This window comes from Bidens hawaiensis, unplaced genomic scaffold (genome assembly GCF_021521415.1).
Source record: "Bidens hawaiensis isolate Kalapana, Puna unplaced genomic scaffold, B.hawaiensis_p1.1 tig00000416_1, whole genome shotgun sequence".
Taxonomy (NCBI): Eukaryota; Viridiplantae; Streptophyta; class Magnoliopsida; order Asterales; family Asteraceae; genus Bidens; species Bidens hawaiensis.
Genome location: NW_027491029.1, coordinates 612,108 through 628,988, shown reverse-complemented (window position 1 = coordinate 628,988; position 16,881 = coordinate 612,108). Strand labels below are relative to the sequence as shown.

At 36.3% G+C, this 16,881-nt stretch overlaps 1 pseudogene across 1 annotated transcript in view; it reads left to right on the top strand.

Annotated features, from left to right (window-relative positions):
• Positions 1–15,945, top strand: part of LOC143624885 (PH, RCC1 and FYVE domains-containing protein 1-like) — a 46,728-nt pseudogene extending 30,783 nt beyond the window's left edge. Inside the window, exons 3-11 of the transcript XR_013152192.1 lie at positions 10,153–10,308; positions 10,457–10,479; positions 11,797–11,882; positions 12,316–12,405; positions 12,543–12,623; positions 12,697–12,885; positions 13,148–14,898; positions 15,036–15,298; positions 15,709–15,945. The product of XR_013152192.1 is annotated as a PH, RCC1 and FYVE domains-containing protein 1-like (transcript). The remainder of the gene's footprint in view (positions 1–10,152; positions 10,309–10,456; positions 10,480–11,796; positions 11,883–12,315; positions 12,406–12,542; positions 12,624–12,696; positions 12,886–13,147; positions 14,899–15,035; positions 15,299–15,708) is intronic.
• Positions 15,946–16,881: the final 936 nt, after the last annotated feature.

Genomic DNA, 16,881 nt, shown 5'->3' with positions numbered 1-16,881 from the left:
CCCCGCATGGCGGGAACATTGAGAGCTAGTTTGTCTGAAGCTCCAAGATGGAATTGACTTCAACATGACTGATCACTATGTTGAAATACCAAGACCACCTGGAGAATCTACAAATGAAACTCAATGTCCCTAACTGCGAGAAGGTTACGTACCTACCCGCAGCAAAGAAATGTCCTTCACGCAGAAAGCTATGCACACAAAGTTATACGCGCAGAACACTTAGTCTATTCTCCGGATGTAAGGAGATTATTCCCGCCCAAAAGGAAATAGTTGCGTGTTTCAGAAATTCTACTTTTTAACTGTACACTGACAAAAGCACCTGAAAAAGCATACTGTAGCATGAAAAGTCAACTGTCAGCCACCCTACTCTCACCAACCACAGACCTGCATGTCCTGTCCAAATCAAATCAAAATCTTTTATCCACTCCTTCACTTTTAAATAAATAATAATAATTTCCATACTTTATCATCATTACACCTAGATATGAAAAGATTACAATCCCCTAAAGCAAGGGATTGTGTTCCCTTGAGTTTGCCTATAAATATGTAACCTAAACTATCACCCAAAACACACTTCAAACTTCTCTCTTAAAACTACAAATTGCACTAATCATCGCCCAAGCATCCGTTTGATATTCAAATTCCGTTCCTGTTACTAGGTAAGCCGAGATTATAACCTTGAGATCTACTTTCCAACCCTTATATTCTTCTATTTCTTACATACATCTTGTTATTTAATCGTATTCTAGACCTTCAATTCAAAGGCCAACACCAAGAAAACCCGAATCTCGATTAATCCCTTAACAAGAACCACAGGTGAGTCTCACAGCCCCTATTTTCACTGTTTTCACTATTTTTAAACTGTTTTCGGGGCGAGGGACACGTACTTAAATTACGATTTATCATGGTATACTTACAAGTTATGCAAACGATTGTGTTTAAATTATGTTTCATGATGAGCAATGCAAACGGTTATCTATGGTTTACGATGTATGTGCGCCAGAATTCGAGTAAGTGATCACTTTACCATTGGAACTCTAAGGGTAGGGACTGCTGGTTTGATCCACCCACTCGTAGGGGTCGCACCTCTTTGCATGGACGAGTGCCTAGAATGGGGCAGTACTATGGGATTGAGCCCGCTCGTAGGGTTCGCGCCACTTTGCATGGACGAGCGCCTTGTTTTCCGGCACAACGTCCGCGCGTAACCCGCGGGACGGAATTATTGATTAGCTCGTAGGGGCAGCGCCTCTTTGCATAGACGAGCACGGTTTTTCAGAAATGTCCACGCGTAACCCGCGGGATGGCATTACATTATTTAGCTCGTAGTGGCAGCGCCACTTTGCATGGACGAGCACGTTTTCCAGAAACGTTCGCGCGTAACCCGCGGAACGGATCTATCAGAAATATGTTGTCAGATCTATGTTTTCATACGGATTATCAAGCATATGTTTAGACATGAAATCAGAAATGTGTTTCAATATGATTTTTATCAAGACTATGATGCAATGCGATTTATCAAGTTACTAAAACTTGTGAACTCACTCAGTTTATACTGATTCAAATGTTTTACGTGTCTTTCAGGAGATAACTAGGTAGTGCATGGAGTCACACTTAGAGCACCTCACGCTGAACATCTAAAACTATCTTTTTGGAAGATTTTAGTTCTATCCCTTCGATGCGCGTGGTTGTTCCCGCCGCGCAAGGGGATATGGCGTGGAAATCTTCAACAGTTTTTATACTTGGATGTTTTCATGTAATTTTTAAACAATGTAATGTATTTGTATTAAACATTTCATGCGCAATGAAAATCTTACTTTGAATGTTTGCAATGGCCCGTGCTTAATTATCAATCCCCACTCGCGCGCGCCCGGCTGTTTCCGCCGCTCAGGGCCGGGTGTGACACTATATCAAACGTCACATAAAACAAAGTGTTTTCATTCACAATCAAAGTTGTAAACTATTTCAAGGTTAAGCTTAAGAGTAATAGCTTAATAAGGAAACACCATTCAAATATTTATACAAACCTATTTATGTATAGGTTAATATCATTCTCAGTCAAGAAAGGTTTCAAACGCACCGACGGTACATGTGAATACGTTAACCTTTACAAACGGTCAAAACATATTTATACTCTATAAGATGAACAGGTTGTTTGTCTTAAAGAGTCAATCAACGTTTACATGAGATTACGTGATCTCTAAAACGTTATAATACAAAGTAGAAAATAAAAGCAACTCAGACCGATTACACATGTGTCTGGATCCATACATAACTGTTCAGTCTAAACAGTAAAAGGCTACGTGGTCGCGGGCTAATAGTCATAACTAGTTCTCCATTAGGGGCTACGTGGCTCGGGGAACACTTTTGTATATGTAGGGTAGTGGTACAAATCCCGAAAGTAGAAATACTTCTGCTGAGCTTGTACATAAAACTATATTTGTATTGTAACTGTTATTCAAGTATTTTTGGAGTCATACGTGTTCACCAGCACATAGCTGACGTATTTTTCCAACACAATGCAGGTAATTAAGTACTTATAAGAAGTAGCAAGGATTGGAGTCGTCATAAAGTTAGAAGCGCGTAACAAGATGGCTCTACATTAATATTAAAATCCTTGTAATATAAACATATATTTTGTAAACGAATACTTGGGTATTTAATTCTCATGTAAATTTTCAATGTAAATTAATATTATATTCAACCTAAAGTCTTTCGCTAAAATTAACCCATAAACTCAGATATATTTACAAAACATGTACCAACTGTTGGTCACACGCCTAGACCTAAGTCGGGGTGTGACAAACACACTATAGTCTATTGCACATATGCATTACACCAACGAGGTTTTTTTAATTATTGAACAATACCAACATATAAGAAAAAATCTATAATTTTTTTTAGAAAAAAGTTAAAATTAATTCTTTAGGAGATTTTAAATTTTCTCTTTAAAGTGAGTTTTCATTTCATCTCACCTCTATATATATATAATTAAAAAAAATAAATCGAACGTAAATAAAATTGGATTTTGATTATCATAAAATTATCGGCCCCAGATTTTTTTTAATTAATAATTCATTTGGTAAAGTTTAGGTTACTGTGCCCAAACTAATCAACATCAATAACTAAAAAAATAATAATAAACAGTTAAAAAAAGGAAGAAAACATCGATCGTTATATTTTGCTATTCGTATTGTTATGACGTTAATGTCGTTCAAAAATTTTAATTTATATATTTATTTACTCGTTAGGGCCTACGTGCCTTTTTATTTCACCTCGGCCGAGGTATTAATTTCTTGAAGGTGGCCCTGAATATTTTCTAACATAACGAATAACAATTTTGTAAATATACCAATACTGGTTTCTATAAAATTTAATTATGCACTTTCGGTCCAATTTTGTTTTGCCTTCAGTTTTTTGTCCGAAAGGTTCCTTCGAATTTCTAGGCAACATGTATTAGGCATGTGCTATTAATCCAAATGTTCATAAACATTTTGGTGGGCTAAAACCATTCTTTGACCTATTTGAAATCCAACACTAAGCTTTCTTAATAATGTTCATAAATTTGTTGATTCAGTCTGTCACGTACTACAATCCTTAGGCTTTACCAAGTATACACATCGTAAGATCGCTTTAATTCTGATTCAGCTAATTGTTGAATACCTTTAGGCTCACTTCAACGTATGATATAATTTTCTTGCTTTAAAAAACAATCCATAGTCACTGCATTACAGTTATACTGTGCTTCCAACCTAGTCGGTGGATAAGATGAAACGTATCATATACTGCACCCGCATATAAGAAGACATGCCCAAAAAGAGAAAGAAAATAACTTACACAATCATGCCAATGACCTCCAAGTGTCCAAGACATACTATCTAATTAATGGACCTAGGTAGGCTGTGCTAAAAACTTATACCCTTCACTCTTTTTCAAAATCAAACATGTAAGTCTGTAACGTTTTAAAAAACATAAACTGCAAACTCAAATATCAAATCGTTACACTTAACCAAATACTACTTGAGATCAACGATTTCTCACTCTTGTTTTATCCCGATTGACCCTGACTTATTACATGCTAGTTATTATTATTTAGTACACGAGACTCATTTTATTAGCAACTACATGAGACTCATTTATAAATTACTAAACTTGTATTCCCAGGTATATATAATACATACAAACTACAACATGAAGTTTTTGACATGATTGATTATAAGGCAACGCAGTTAGGTTGATAGTAGTTACTTTCATTAATCAATTTCCAAAATATTTAAACACAGTCTTGAGGTTTCCTTAGCAAAGTATTCAATATTGTAGGCACATTAGACACGCATGGCGTACTTGACCACCCATGTTCCTTCTTTTTAATATTTCTTACTTAACGGTCAATAATAAATAACATCTTTAATATTTTAAATATACAGTTGTAGAATTAAATATACAGTTGTAGCAAAGTATATATCTCAAGACTTTTTGACAAGTGGTCCTTGTATGAGATTTTGCATGTAGAAATGAGTATCTAATTTTGTTTCCCAAAAATACTTTTCACATTAATCGACCAAGAGTCACATCTCATATTTTCAAAGTCTTAAATAAAAGTTATTTAGTTATTAAGGTGCTGTTTGTTTTTCCTCAAAAGCACTTCTGCATCTCTTCTGTCTGCGCCGCGCAGACGTTGGGCTCTGCAGTGTGTTTGTTTTTGCGAAGACGTTTCATTAAAAAACGTCTGCGCGTCCTCTTCTCCTAGAAGTGTTGCCCCTATCACTTCTCACCTCTTCTCATCTTCTTCTTTTTTTCATTATCAACAACACCACATAACTCCACCCTCCTCCTTCTACACCCCAACCCTAGCTACACCTCCTCCACGCCGGTGGCCTTCCTCCTCCACCGCCGCCTATCTCCGTCGCCGCCGTCAAGCCTCTCTCTCTCTCTTCACCACCAAGCCTCCCTCTCTCTACACCGCCGCCTATCTCTGTCGCCGCCGTCAAGCCTCACTAAAAGTGAAGCCGATGCGTTGGCTATTGCGTCTGGGTATCCAGTTGTTGTTGATAGCAATTTGGAAGTGGAATCATGTTGACTCTTTTGTCGTCTTCTGTCCACGTTTCAATTTTTATGGCTGCTCCACTTTATTATTATTATTATTATTATTATTATTATTATTATTAGATTGTTAGTTTTACTATTATTATTATTAGATTGTTAGTTTTGTTAGATTGTTGTTATTAGTTTATAGAAATAGAAAGTTTAGGATTGATGAATATAGTTATTAGTTTGTAGAAAATTTAGAAAGTTTGAATTTCAGTTTATTTTAACAGTTTGCAGATGTTGAAAAACAAACAGTCTTTTTGTTACAGATTGCAGAGGTTTGGTCCACCTCTTCTGCTACAGATGTCTGCAGATGTGGTCCGCAAACTGCAGACGTTTTACCTCTGAAAAAACAAACAACACCTAAGACTCTCAAACAATGCAGTTAGTCTAGTTAATCGTCGGTTTCATCGTGAGAGTAAACTCCAACCCATTACAAAAGTTTAGATATGATAACATGAACAAGCCTTTTAAATTACAAAATAGTGAGGGTAAGTAATATACTATTAACATATAAAATGTAATAAAATTCTTATCTGAAATATAGAAAAATGTTTAATATAAAAGCTTTAAATGTACGAAGCGTACAATTGATTAAATATAAGTTGTGTGATTATATAGATATTAAATATTTATATAGGTTGTGTGATTATCTTATAAGTTTGTGAAACTTTTTTTTTTTTTTTACAAAACATGTCCTTTATATTTGCACATTTTTTCAATGGTAGTTCTTTAGCAAACTTAATGTCAGAGAACATACTTTATGTTTTAAATCCATATCAGGTTATGTTCTTTGGCATTAACCAGTTAAAATTTTTCGTTAAATCTGATCATGTACAAGACGCATGAGGGTATATAAGTCATTTCACTATTTTATATAATGGTATTTTATAAACATATTTTAAGTAATTATATATATAAAATACTTCCCATCTCTTTTCTTCTTCTCTTCTCTCTCACCATCGACTACCTCACTACCACCACAAACGACCAACGTCTGCCGTATCCATTTCTCTTCACCGACCGTCTTCACCACTACGGTCGCCACCGATAAGACAGTTGTTGTTTGTTTCCCCTCCTCTATGCAACAAACCTTAAACAACAAAACTTTAAAAAAAACAAAACCCTAATTTACGATTTCCCCCAAATCGAGGTGAATCTGGTTTCTGGGTTGGATCTTTGCTTGTGGAGTTTGATCTTACCACTGGAAATTTGCGTGGTAGGGTTTTGGGTGTGAAGTTGTCGGCTACCATCTCCAACAGTCCCTCCGCCGACTACCTTCGGTTGTCACATACGGCGAGTTCAGATGTGGTATTGGTGTACCCTAACCAAAATTTCAAATACACTTTTATATGAGTTTGGCCGGATTTTGATTTGAAGTTTAAAATTGCTCTCTTTCTAGGATGGGATTTCTAATTTGAAATTAAAATGCAAGCATCAGAATCATTTTGATTGAATAATTTTTGTTTTGAGGATCTTCTGCAAACATTTCATGGGTATTTGTGACTGTGTTATAAGAAAAATGGCTGAGATTTGTTAGAGAAAGAGAGAGTGGCTGAGATTTATTTAGAGAGAGAGATGAGAGAGAGATAGAGAGGAAGGAGATGGCATAAATGTAATTTTAGTTCTATTTATTAAATAAATATGTAAATTTACGATATTACCCTCATGTGTCTTGCATATGATTAGATTTAACGAAAAATTTTAATTGGGTTAGTGCCAAAGGACGTAACCTGATAGGGATTTGAAACATCAAGTATGTTCTTTGACATTAAGTTTGATAAAGGACTACCATTGAAAAAAACGTGCAAACATAAAAGACGAATTTTACCATTTTGTCTTTTTTTTTGAAAGGCCAACAATATTAAGAAAAATAAAAGAATAACTTACAAAATGCAAGAAGCCTATACATACAACAAAAAGAAAAACAAACGACAACCCGGACTACAATATCAGGGATAAGTGTGAGACAGAACCTGTACCCGTACTCGTACCTGTACCCGATTGTACTCGTACCAAATATCAATAAAAACACGTACCAATACTCGTACCAAATTTTTCGGTATGGTACAGGTACATGTACGGGTATTTCGGTACAGTACCCGTTTTTGTACCACTTTGTTTTTTTATTTCCAAATCTTCAACGATCTTGAAACCGATACCAGTACGAGTAACAAACAACCTGAATTAGTCCGGGTATCGGTTCTTTCACAGGTACGTGACGGATACCAAATTAGTGCATGTACCAAATTGGATGTCGATTTAAATATAAGATAGTATTGAAGAACCCTAATTCGGTCGTCGAGTTTAAGTGTTTATTTGTTGGTTCGAGTCTTGGATGTTATATTATTTAATTTTGAATAAACTTTTGATACTTGCTCAATAATAATATGGTTGGAGAATTTATTTTATACATTAAATATGAAAAATCCCAATTAAACCTTTATATACTCCAAATAGGTACAAAATACCAAATTTACCCGTACTGTACTCGTACATGTACCCGATTGTACCAACAAAAATGAGTACCAATACCTGTACCGAATAAACTAAATTGGTACGTGTACGGGTACGGTACATGAACGAGTATGGGTATTTGGGACAAAATGTTCATCCCTATACAATATGATACACGTACACATTATAAAGGAAAACTTATAAAGTTGAATTTGCACCATTTATTCTAAGGAAATGATGAGTAATGCTTCTATGGTTCACCCAAAGAAAAGACATCAATTTAATATAGTTTATCACCTTGGCAACGGAAAATAACCTATTATTTAAGATTATGAGATTCTTCGAATTCCAAATCATCCAATAAGTCACCGTCAAAATAGCTTGTACCGATTGGCATTCTCCATAGTTACTTCTGTGTTTACCTATATAGTTCAATAAGTCTTCCACTGAATCACTATGTTAAACGCACCGCTGTTAGAAAGTTTAACCCAATCAAATATTGAAATTCTTTTTGTTGCGTGGTTATTTCACATGTTGTGTAATTATTATACATGTCGCATAACTATTTAACTTTTATGCGTAATTATTTACTTCATGCGTGATTATGACGCGGAAGACCTTTGTAAGCACTTTGGAATAATATTTTTATTAGTAACTAATACAAATATTATTCCAAAATGTAGGTATTATGCGTTTTGATGCCGCACTTGCTATCAACCACATTTTGGAATAATAATAATCGTATTAGTACTTAATAAAAATAATTATTTATGTCCAAATATTAAAACTTCCAACACATGACACCTAAAATAACTACCAGGTTCAGTCGAATTTGATGGAAACACATTAGCCTATGACGGAATGCAACAACTTGTAAAAACTCTCCACATGCCAATGTTTTGTTGGCCCCGACGGGAGAGATGTGGCTCCAATGGAACTTTGAAACTAACCAATGAAATGTTAAATCGTCGGGCCAACGGTGCAGGGGGGTGCTTCAGGTGGGTCCGACGGTTTCACCATTTCGTTGTATTTTTACACTATGAACTCGAAAGCAAAAGCCTCTAAATTGAAAATCTAGGGTTCGACACTTTTCGCGGGATTTTCTCAACAACAGATGTGATTCATAAAAAACAAACATTATGGTTGTGTTCTTCTTAAAAAACTAAGCAATTTACGCTATGGATTTGGATGATTTTGTGAAAAAATAAGAGAGATGGAGATGAAGGTTGGTTATGGAGATTTAGGGTTTGAGAGGTAGAAGATGTAGAGTTTCGTCGGATGACGAGACATGTCGACACGTGACAAGATTTTAGAGGTCTTCGTGTTTCGTTAGCGGCTAATGCGCTTCAGTGGGATCCGACGGTCCCGGATGTCCATTTGGAGTACTAAGTAAAAAATATGACCAAAATTGAAACATGTGTGATCAAAATGATTATTTCGAGGATTTTCGTTTCCATAAAACACCCAATCAATCACTTTACTCAGGGCCGTCTCCGAGAAACCCTTAAAATTTTGGGGCTTGAGATGAGTAAAAAATTGGATCCTTACAATCGCGTTCTCAATTATGTAATAGATAATTTGACAATTTCACCAATAATGTTGCCTTTCAAAAGCCTAAAAAACAAATAATAATAAACATGTTACTAAGGTGGTGTTTGTTTTATCACAAAAGATCTTCCTCGCCTCTTTTTTCTACGCCGCGCGGACATTTAGATTTGCAGATTGTTTGTTTTTCGGAAGACATTTTATTAAAAAGGTTTGTGCGCCCTCTTTTTCGCGCATACATGGACCACCCGACACCCACTACTCAAATATTTTAGCATCTTCTCATTCCATCAGTTCTCTCGAAACTCTAGCCCCATTTCTTCAAAACTCCATTCCCCTCACCCCCTCCATTTCCTGCCAGCTCCCGCCCCCTCCCTCCTCCACTTCTGGCCACCCGCCGCCACCTCCCTCCTCCACCTTCGGCCAGCCCCCTGCCTCCTCCACCTCTGGCCAGCTGCAACTCCTCTTCCTCCTTCGCCGGATACATAGACCATTGTCCATTATCTATCAACAAGGTAAGCTTTTTTGCCCATTTAACCTCAATACATAAAAAATATCTTGCTTGTCAGTTACCTTTGTTATTTGTTAACTACATACTAATTTATTGTCAATTACCTTACTATTTCTTGTCCATTGATTATTGATATCTTGATACATAAACCATTGTCCATTATCTATCAACAAGGTAAGCTTCTTTGCTCATTTAACCTCAATACATAAACAATATCTTGCTTGTCAATTATTTTTATTATTTGTTAACTACATACTAATTTATTGTCAATGACCTTACTATTTATTGTCCATTGATAATTGATATCTTGCTTGTATCATTAGTTTGTTTATGTTAGTTAAGGATTTTAGTAAGTTTAATTTGTTTATGTTTCGGTTTGATTTCTTACATTGTAACAATTATTGTTTTCTATCTTAGGGTTAACTTATGAATCTTGTTGATAGGTTTTGCTGTCGATTAATGTTAATTGATGTTTTGTTTGATTTGTTAAGAATTTTAGTAGATTTAATTAACATTAGTTTGTTTGGTTCAATTTGTTTATGAATAATATGTAGCGATGCGTTGTTTGAACAATACAATCAACCCAATGTGTCATACAGAATTACTCATGTGCACGTTGATGCTGAAGAAGACGAGGTTGAAGTACATGACACTGCATCAGATTGGGAATATATGACTCAATTACGAGATGAAATTGCTGAGTTGTTAATGTAAAGTACCGAACAAATTATTTAACAGAAAATGTTATTGTGGTTTATGAACATTATTTCATTGTTGTTTGACTATTATCTAAATTCGATGTTGAATTATTTTTTTATTTAAATTTCAGCTTATTTAAAAATTTTTGTTTTATTTTAGTGGTTTGCAGACGTTAAAAAACAGTATTTTTATTGCAGACTATAAATATTTAGTCCACCTCAACACCTAAAATGAATCATATAAAACACAAATAAAAGTTTTTTCTAAAACAAAAAGAATAGTGGGAATTGAACCCATGACCTTTGATTTTATAGTCTAGAACACTTTTCATTCAAACAAAAAATCATTTTATAGGCTTTTGTGTTAATGCCAAATTATATATAAAATATAAAATTTTATTTTATTAATAATTATAGGCATTTCGAAAGAGTGGGCATGAATCCGTCACCCTCCTCACCCTCCCCTTAGGCCGTGCCTGCCTCCACTTCCACCCACCCCACCCCACCCCACCCCAACCCAAGAAGGCTGGGTTTGTCCATTATATAATTTTAGTGCTTGGCCTCACATTTCATGAGATAGAGAAAGTGAGATTTTCCCCTAACATAGAAGCCTGTGAAGCGGGGGGGTCTTAACAACATCTGAATGTCACGTGCGATTTGGGTAATAGGAAACAACATCTGCACGGTATACATACGAATGTCATCATGAAACACACAACAACAGCAAATCCATCCCAAAATCTCTCTCTCTCTCTCCTTAACATTCTGATCTCAACTACAAACCAAAGAACCCTTATCAGAATCTAACTCACATTCACTTCGTTTAAGGTTTTCTTCTTCGGTGTCTACCAGATTCTTTTTCTTTTCTCACTAGCTCATTTATTATTATTTTTCTTTCTTTGTGGGAAAATGAGTGAAAGATTACTGTCTTTAACGCCATCTGATCGAGCTCTTGAACAGGTTCCCTTTCTACTCTTTTTATGTTTACTTTTCACCTTTTTCTTATAAAATATATAATAAATAAAATACAATTTATTAGTCTTGTTGAATTTACAGTACTTTTTGTTTTATTTTAAATAAAAACTTTGACTACCATTAACATTAGTACTAGTGTTTACTACGAAACGAAACGAAACGTTGGCAACAACTACGTTGTTAATGCTTTTAGAATAACAAAACTAAAAACTAATTCATTGAAAAGTTACATACATTCATAAATCCTGGAGACGTAAATAATTCGTGACACACGACTTAGAGGCGCAAGGAAAGTGTACGTGTTCTTTTCATGGTTTCTCAAAATCTTTAGTGGGATTTAGTTTGATTCAAGAATCATTTCTACAAAGAAATGGTGTTAATTTTTATGTTTCTAGATAATGATGCTAGCTACATGGGTTTCTGAAAATCATGAAATCTTTTTGTCTAAATTTGTCCCAAATGATGGGGTGGTCTTGGAAACTTAAGTGAGTGAATATTTTAACAAGAATATTTGATTGGATTCAGGCGATTGTTGCTTTGAAGAAAGGGGCGTATATTTTGAAGTACGGTCGAAGAGAAAGCCAAAACTTTGTCCCTTTAGACTATCCACGGTACGTATTATAACTTTTGAGAATTTACAAAATCACATTTTACTTATAATAAACGAAAGATAATTCAGGTGATAAAAAAAGAAAGAGAGTGGAATGGAAAGATTTAATTAACTACTGTGTTGTTTATGAGTTAGGAGGAAATGGAAAGAAAAGTAAATATTTTACGTGTTAAAAAAATAATTCTTCTTCCAAAGAAAAGTAAACAGTTAGAAGGATTTTGAAGGAAGGAAACAAGCATAAATTTTCCTTCCATTTCTTTCATTTTCTCTCCTTGATCAAAAACTATACAACATGAGTTTTTCATACATCCTCCCAAATCCTTTGTTTTTCCTCGTTAAATGAGACTTGGATAATCTTTGTCAATATGTGTCGTATTAGTGGTAGTTGATAAAAAAAAACTTTGTTGTAATCAAATTATATCTTCTAACTATAGGATGAAAGAACTCTGATCTGGTTTTCGGGCAAGGAGGAACGGCAACTACAACTAAGCTCGGTTACAAGCATCATTCGCGGTCACCAGATAGTAAGTGCACATAAAACTAACGACCCCCCCACCCCCCCACCCCCCACCACACACACACACACCAATCTTTCTTCATAATATTTGATGAATTTGGTAGCTTATAACTGTTATTTAATCCTCATTGTGTCAAAATTCAGAGGAAACTTCAACCTGAACGAGAGTCTCATTCGTTTTCACTGATTTACACGAAGAATCAAGCTCAATGTTCTCTCGATCTAGTAGGTTTTTAAATTGATTTATGTTAGCTTTTTGCATAAGCTGAGGTTTAATGTGTTGTGTTTGTTTTTCAAGATATGCAGATATAAAGATCAAGCAGATTCATGGTTTCTAGGATTAAAAGCTTTGGTATCAAGGTGTCAAGATCATTTCTGCCACTTAGACCACCAAAAACGAGCCCCAAATTGCATCAATAGTCCCACAAGTTTCATCAGACGAAAATACAATCTCGGGTTCCATAGAGAAATCACCAAAACGGCTCAGGTTCGTACACATGATCATAAGTTCATAACTTTTCATTTGAAGTTATAATTGTGAACATTTCATGGTAAATGGGGATGTAAACAAGCCAAGCTCGTGTAAGCTTGGACGTAACTTGTTTAGAGCTCATGCTCGTATCGTTCAAATTTTCATTTCCAAAGCAAGCCAATTTAAGCTTTTTTGAACCGATCTCATAACTCATGAGTGGATTGGCTTGCTTACACCCCTAATGGTGAATAACATCTCGCCTTTTTGGTTTTTGCAGGTGCGAAACATATGCGCGAGTCCATCATCGATCCCGTCTTTATCCGATAGATGTTTTTCAGACGGGCTCTCGTTTTCATCCGATAGTTTGTATTCTCGGTCAAGTTTATCGAGTGTTCACAACTTGACCGATCCGTGCCTTAAACACGAAGAACCGGAAAACCTGCCAAAAATGACAGGCCCGCTTCTTCCACCGACCCTTGACTCGTCCCATAAACCAAACAGAACCAAGCGGAGTGATGTTTTCATATGGGGAGAAGGCTTTAGTAATGGTGAAGATGCATTATTACCGACGGTTCTCGAATCGGTTAGTATGTCAGATGTAGTAAAAATATCTTTGGCGGGAACGCGCGCGGTCTTAGTGACGAAACTGGGTGAAGTTTTCTGCTGGGGTGAAGGAAAGTCGGGGAAAGAAGTCGAAACGCTTGACGGGGTTCGTGTGAAATTGGTTTCATGTAGCGAGTATCAAACGTGTGCTCTTACTGATTCTGGTCAACTTTATACCTGGTCGGGTCAACTCCCCCGTCGCGTTTTAGACGGGGTTAGCGTGTCAACGGTTGCGTGTGGCGAGTGGCACACCGCTATCGTCTCTACTTCTGGGCAGTTATTTACCTTCGGTGACGGGACCTTTGGTGTTCTTGGTCATGGAAATTGTCAAAGTTTGACCGAACCGAAACAAGTTGACTCTCTCAAAGGCATGCGGGTCAAATGGGTCGCGTGTGGGCCGTGGCACATGGCTGCGGTCGTCGGTGTCATGAACTCGAGTACACCGGCCGGGAAGTTATTCACGTGGGGCGATGGGGATAAAGGGCGCCTCGGTCACGGTAAACCCGACACCATCGACAAACCAACATGCGTTATCACTCTCACTGATCACGAATTCGTTCAAGTATCGTGTGGAAGAATGCTAACCGTTGGATTAACAACCACCGGGATGGTTTACACGATCGAAAGCTCGGTTCATGGCCAATTAGGAAACCCGCAGGCCCAAGACCACTCGATAACCCTTGTCCAAGGAAAACTAAAGTTCAAGTTCGTTAAAGAAATAGCATCCGGATCGTATCACGTTGCGGTTTTAACATCGAAGGGAAATGTTTACACTTGGGGAAAGGCGCAAATGGGCAGTTAGGCGTCGGTGATACAGAGGACCGAAACTCACCGACTTTAGTCGGGTCGTTGAAAAATCGAAAGGTACAAAGCATAAGTTGCGGGTCTAGCTCAACAGGTGCGGTTTGTTTGCACAAATCGGTTACTTTTGGAACCGATCAATCGGGTTGTCGAGGGTGCAATAAGGAGTTCGGGTTTATGAAAAAGAAGCACGGTTGCTACAATTGTGGGTTTTCGTTTTGCGGTATGTGTAGCAGTAACCGGTCTAAAAACACGTGTTTAGCACCCGATAAGACCAAATCGGTCCGGGTATGCGATTCTTGCTATAAAAGTCTTTCGGGACAAATGCTGAAGATTGAAGATTATACTCCAAGACCTTTGTTGATCAAAACATTATGTGAAGAAACCGGTGATAAAGTTGCAGGATCGGGTTTGGATTTGGATTATGAGTTGGGATCGTTGTTAACGAGTTGAGGGCCTCGATGGGGTCGGGTTTCATCCCCGGCATCTTTCCGCAAAGAAGAGCCCTTGTCTCGTATTTCTGTTCGTGTAAACGATAACCCGCTAAACACAAGTCAAACTAGTCTTGACTCAACGGTCAAACGTAAAGGGGCCAAGGATGTCCTCAAGGCATTAACATCAAGGGTAAAGTGTTTTTTCTTTAACTGTTAGAATCCGATAACTACACACGCGATAACTAAAATAAAAAAGTATTAATGGTCTGGTGTTTTTGCAGCTATATTCACTAATTAAAAAGTATTAATGGTCTGGTGTTTTTGCAGCTACATTCAATGTCTCCGAGAGCGTTTATACGAAACCGTTCAAAACCTCGAGTCGATACACCTACACATTTACCTTCTGATGCAAGCATTCATGGTGGAAACACGCGCCGATTAAATGAATTGGTTGTTAAAGAAACGGGTTCTGGACAAAATGAAGTAAAGCACAAACCTATCGAATGGACGGTACAATATCGACCAGGAGTTTACATTACGTTCGTTATGTTACCGACTGGTCAGAAAGGGATCAAAAGAGTTCGTTTCAGGTACATTTTTGTCTTAGTTTGGTTACAGTATTGTAGTCATATTTACCGTAATAAATATAAGAGTAAAGTGTCATGTTTGTCCCTATGTTTTGGTCAGTTACTACAAAAATTATTATTACTTTTGAGGTTTCCAATCTTGCCATATTCATCCATTTCACTAATTATGTTTAATTTTTTAACATAAAGTCAGGGGTAAATCTGTCCTTTAACCTATTTGGATGAAATTGGCAATTGTGATCAAGCCTCATAGATAGACGCACAATTGTATAAGATGAATATTTCATATTTAACCATCTCTATATATGTTGTTAATAATAATAATTAATAAATTGTCTATTTTACTCATGTTTTTACTACGAATATAAAATTGCTTATTTAGCTATTTATACTCAAAAGTTATCATTTTACAGTAGGAAAGTGTTTCGAGAAAGAGAAGCCGAGAGATGGTGGGAAGAAAACCAACAAGAAGTATACGACACGTACAATGTTGATGGCTACATAAACTCGTTTTAGGTTTGCATCAATATACGAAGCACGTGAGTTAAAATGGCAATGGGAATGTTTGAAACAAACATCATCTAGATTGTATTAACGCACAATGGCACGTGATATGATTTTTTTATGGATATAGAAAAACATTTATATGGTGATTGGTGATTGTTTTGTGAACCCCTGAAAGTTACACGAAACCGGGGGCTTGCAGAAAAAAAGGTTATGTGAACCATAACTAAATAAAGCCAAACTGAATTAGTTGAGAAACTCAACAATTAACGAAAAGATTGACCTTTAATAAACTTTATTACGAAAGCTCAGAAGGATAAAAAAATTTAAGGTTAAAAACATAATTAAACGATGCAAACAGCATTATATAGTAAGCCATATCTAACAATACTATTAAAGCAATACATATTGTTCACATGGCATTCAACTAGCCTCTCCACATCAATTGTCCACATGTCATTCAACTAGCCTCTTTACATCAATGCCAAGTCATCTATTTCCTTTCCTATCTTGTGTATTATTAAATCATTATCAATTGTCCACATGTCATTCAACTAGCCTCTCCACATCAATGCCACATCATTGCCAAGTCATCTATTTCCTTTCCGATCTTGTGTATTGTTAAATAAAAAATGATGTTAATGATGGGAATCGAACCCTGGCACAATCCCGAGATTGAAACTTAACAAATGCAACAATAGCCAACCAACCAAGGACTACTGATGTTCAATTATTTGAAATACAAATCCTATATATTGAAAGAACCATTGTAAATGGAAGGTTTTTGTAATTATGGCAATAGCTGAATTTCTCAATACATGATCAATAATCATTATTTGAAATTTGAATTGTTAACCGACACTAGTTATTTTATATATATTTTGACGTCATCCGGGTTAATGTCCGGTCCAACCTCTCGGGTCGGGTCCGGGTCGATGTCCGGTCCGGTTATGAAAACATTGATTTAAACCTTAAAATTTTCCACCCTAACCATTTTAATCTCTCTCTCTCTGCTTACTAACTCCACAATCCACCATATTCTATATTCCGGTAATGTAGATCGGGATTAATCGTTTTCCGGT